The sequence below is a fragment of the Gymnoscopelus microlampas genome, assembly GCF_963454915.1.
Source record: "Gymnoscopelus microlampas genome assembly, chromosome: 18".
NCBI lineage: Eukaryota > Metazoa > Chordata > Actinopteri > Myctophiformes > Myctophidae > Gymnoscopelus > Gymnoscopelus microlampas.
This window is the reverse complement of record NC_139955.1, coordinates 2,729,993-2,734,992: the sequence shown is the minus strand read 5'-3', so window position 1 is coordinate 2,734,992 and position 5,000 is coordinate 2,729,993.

Here is a 5,000-nt window from a genome sequence, read left to right as displayed (position 1 = left end):
GGCCTGTGTTCAGGACTTCTATGTGGCCTGTGTTCAGGGCTTCTATGTGGGCCTGTGTTCAGGACTTCTATGTGGGCCTGTGTTCAGGGCGTCTATGTGGCCTGTGTTCAGGGCGTCTATGTGGCCTGTGTTCAGGGCGTCTATGTGGCCTGTGTTCAGGACTTCTATGTGGGTCTGTGTTCAGGGCGTCTATGTGGGCCTGTGTTCAGGGCGTCTATGTGGCCTGTGTTCAGGGCGTCTATGTGGGTCTGTGTTCAGGACTTCTATGTGGGTCTGTGTTTAGGGCGTCTATGTGGCCTGTGTTCAGGACTTCTATGTGGGTCTGTGTTCAGGGCGTCTATGTGGGCCTGTGTTCAGGGCGTCTATGTGGCCTGTGTTCAGGACTTCTATGTGGGTCTGTGTTCAGGGCGTCTATGTGGCCTGTGTGTGATCAGGTACGCGGCCATCAACGCTGCAGTGAATCCATTGGATCCTGTATCCCAACTAGATCACTGAACTCTCAGCGGATGTCCACTCACACCTGTCTGTAATGACTTGTACTAGCACAGTGATTGCAAGGGCCGTGGCCCTCAAATCATTACCAAAACACTAAGATCTTTTTGTTTTATCAAAAACATTTTATCCCACGATTTTGCAACCCCATTTTTACACCCAGTGCCAATTGTCTAAGTATTCCTGGGCGCTACACACCCTCTGCCAGCCTAGGGAGAGCCCAGAGCCGAGCTCATGCCTCCTTCAATGCATGAGAGCTAACAAGCCTTCTTATTACCTGACAGGGGGGAGTTTCCCCGGTAGGGCGTAGCGCGCAGAAGAAACACGTTATTCCAACCAGTTCCTATCCCCTCCATCAGGCGCCCCAGCTGACCAGGGGGAGGCAGTATAGAGACCAGGATTACAGCATGTTTTTGTGAGGGTACCTACCCCAGGGGGCACGAGGAGAACATGCAAACTCCACACAGAGTAGGCCCTTTCATCAACCCCACCTAGGGTATGGGCACTGATGACGCGGAGGAGAGAACACACCCACAGCGTTCCCCGTCGGGAATCAAACCCAGGACTTTCTAGCTGTGAGGCGAGCGCTACCGACTGTGCCACCGTGCAACACTAAGATTTTAATGATAGTGTAACATAAGTATAAAGAATATATAATATTAGATAACATAACAATTTCATAATATTTGTATTCTTCTTTAAAACCTTGATGAGTTTTCTTTGAGATACCAATAATTAGGAACTCTACTATGTATAAGTATACTATGTTGGTCCATTGATCCAAGCCGGAACACAATCGATTGATTGGTCATTCAAATGACCCTGTTCTGAAAATGCACGCGGCCCACCCACCTGGCCACTTAACCAGGGGAGGGGTCAGATGGGTGGGCCGGGACACTTTTGAGATCTTCAAGCGGGTCCTGATCCATAAAAGGTTGAGAACCACTGTTCTAGCACAGTGGTTTTCAACCAGTGGTCCGGGGACCACCAGTGCTCCTTGAGGGAGTTCGAGGGGGTCCCCAGCTAAATGATGGATAGGGACCAAATGGACACTTATGGGTCTGTAACTCTGAGTGTGTAAAAATGAAACCAAATGGACCCGTTAGGGTCCATTTGGTTCCATTTGTACACACTCAGAATTAAATTAACATTGATTTCATAATATAAATTGGGGTCCCAGAGATAGAAATGCCATTACATGGGGGTCTGTAGCCTAATGCATGTTAAACTGGGGGTAAAATGGTTGAGAATCACTGCTAGAGCCGTGAAAATCGTCTCTTATTGGGGGTCCCTGGCATATATTTTCAAATGGGGGTCCCTGGGCTAATGTGTGTCAATGTGGGGGTCCTTGACGCAAAAAAGGTTGAGAACCACTGTTCAGGATGCTAATTTACAATTTATTTATTTTTTGTGGCAGAAAATACACATTGACAGGTCTCTCTCTCTCTCTCTCTCTCTCTCTCTCTCTCTCTCTCTCTCTCTCTCTCTCTCTCTCTCTCTCTCTCTCTCTCTCTCTCTCTCTCTCTCTCTCTCTCTCTCTCTCTCTCTCTCTCTCTCTCTCTCTCTCTCTCTCTCTCTCTCTCTCTCTCTCTCTAATAGGAGACAGCAGGAGAGAGCAGCGCTCCAGCCCTCTTCAGTGTACAAGTATTGGTACAAAGTGCTGGTAATGGCACGGCAGCACGGGAGAGGTCGGCGCTCACGTAACGGGTCAAACATGCGGTGTGTGAACCCATCGCAAACACCGAACATGCCTGGATCTACACGGTACACCGTGTCAAAGTTAATACCGGATCATGGTGTGATCATACGAGTGCTGCACGGTGCTTGAATGCAAGTCACTGCCCTGCGTGCACCCGTGCATTTATTTTTATCCACGCTCGCTGTTCCACCGGCCTCTCAGGTCTGTAGAGTGCATTGTTTATCGCATAAACGTTGCTGTCAGAGGGAGACCTGTGTCCAAAAGTGTTACTTTTAAGGATTCGAATACAAATATAACAAATAAAATAGCCGATCTACAAGCTGAAAACACGGCACATAGCTTAATAGATCTGCTACTTTTGTGCAGTGGTGGAAAAGGTACTAAAATGCGACGCGTTGTGAGCTTGTAGATCTGCTATTTTCAAACAGCCTATGTATAAAATAGGGCTAAAGTGGATAATGCATGTTTTAAATCGTAATAATGTATATCTGCATATATAACTAGTAGGGTTGGGTACCGAAATACGGTTCCAAGTAGACTATTTGCTAGACTATTCAATATTTGTTTTAATTTCTTGAATATGGCAGGGTAATGTTTTGAGGCATATTGTATTTTAACACTACACAATAGTAAATCAATAATTCTACACAATAAATGAATATGTTTTAAATAACTGATCTCAATATGGACCCATTATAGTTATGATAAGTTTTGCCATAATCATGTAGTTCTACAACAGAGGCACAGCCATGACAGCAATGGCACAAAAAAAATGTATATATATATTTTTTTTAAATTAATAATTTCCGGCTTTTCGGTTTTCGGCCAAGCGTTTCCTGTATTCGGTATCCGGTTTCGGCCAAGAATTTTCCATTCGGTGCATCTCTATTAAATAAACATTTGACCTCTTATATTTTTTACCATTTTGGAACCGAAATATGGAACCGATAGGAACCGGATCCGATAAGCAGAACTGGAACCGGAACCGGACTCATAAAAATCCTAACGATACCCATCCCTAATAACTAGTAACTAAAGTCATCAAATAATTGTAGTGGAGTAAAAGTATAATATTTGCCTCCGAGATGTAGTGGGGTAGAACTAAAAGTATAGACAATTGGATATACTCCAGTAAAGTAAAAGTACCTCAAAAATGTATTTAGTACAGTACTTGAGTAAATGTACTTAGTTACTTTACACCACTGCTCAGCTCTAGTGTCTAGGGTGATATTTGTCACTGCGCGTATTCCTACGGGCTGGGGTGGCGTCTGTCAGCAGGGAGTGTTGGGCGGGAGGAGCAGGACGAAGGCTTCTACGTCCTCCCGGTGGGGGCTCCTCACTGGCAGGTGAGTCAGTAGGATACAATAGCAGTGACGACATACAAAAAATGTGCGTGGGGAGGAAACAATTGGCATAAGGACCAAGTTTGGGAGAAAAAAAGGAGTTAAAAAGCATAACAACAAAAAAACGGTTGGGGACCCAGGTCAACAAAGTGGTTCGTTGATTTACTTTGACTTTTTCACATTTTCCACACCGTCCTTGTTCAAACTTTGTTTCTCCTTGAGGAAACCACTGAGGGGACACCCCTCCCCAAGCAATTAGCGTCTGTAACTCATCAGATTTTAGGATTAATTAACAGTCATGAATCAAAACGAAACCCATAAAGGTAATGAGCAGTGATCTCTCACACCCACTGTGTTATGATCACCCCCCTCCCCCTCCAACACACACAAACACACACGCGCACGCGTACACGCACACGCACACTTACACTTACATGCACACGCACACACGCACACACGCACATACACACACCCCTGTCCCATCTCAAAATAAGCCACCCTTTAAAATGGGCCGTCCACTTTACAAATATGAATATACATGTATCGTTCACCGCTGTTGTAATTATACTGTAGTTGCAATTAATGTGGACTCTTCCATCCACTTGAATTTACCGCTTAAGTTGCTACAATATGTTAAAGATATGGCATGTACGCTTAGTGTGCATTGATATGTGCTTTCAGAGAAATTTTGACAGCTGCTGTTTGAATGAGACGAGCAACACTAACGCACGCACATGCACGCACAGTCACAGACTTTGTGCACACGTGCTGTATTTTTACATTTCACATTTACAGCGAGCATTACCTCTGTATTGCATTTGAGACCCCTCCTGGCATTTGGGACCCCTCCTAGCAATTAAGGCTAAGCAGTCAACTAGAAATCTCTGTGCTTTCTCCGCCACTCCACTGCTATCCGACGGTCGAAACCGAACCGAGCTTGCTGGGTCTTTACTGAACACTATTGCAATGATTTCTATCAGAATATAGAGCTATTTAAAACTTACCCTACCGAAATAATATCACTTACAGCACCTTTAAAGTTATAGCGGTTGGTGTGGACAGACCTCAAGTCCTCAAGCTCATCTGCAGTGGGAAAGAAAGACATTTGAACAAAGCAAATTATAGTGGGACAGTCTTATACTTTAACCTGAAACAAACTGGGCATTGAACTAGCTGCAGTATAGCAAGACACCACACTGCTGCTAACTCAAACTAGCAGCTCACTTAGCCTTCATGTGAAGGCTGGTTAGCTCCGACACCAGGAAAACCTCTTTGTTATACTACTTGAACCCTGTGTACTTGGCCGGTCCCCCAGGACTGGAATCTATGCCCGCGAGCATTTCCCTCTACACCAAATCTCTTCGGCAAAAAAAATAGCCGATCTCCAAGCTCAAGCAGCGCCTTGTGATTAGCTATTTTCACCGAACACCCCCCCCCCCCCCCACCCTCATGGTAGGGACGTGTAG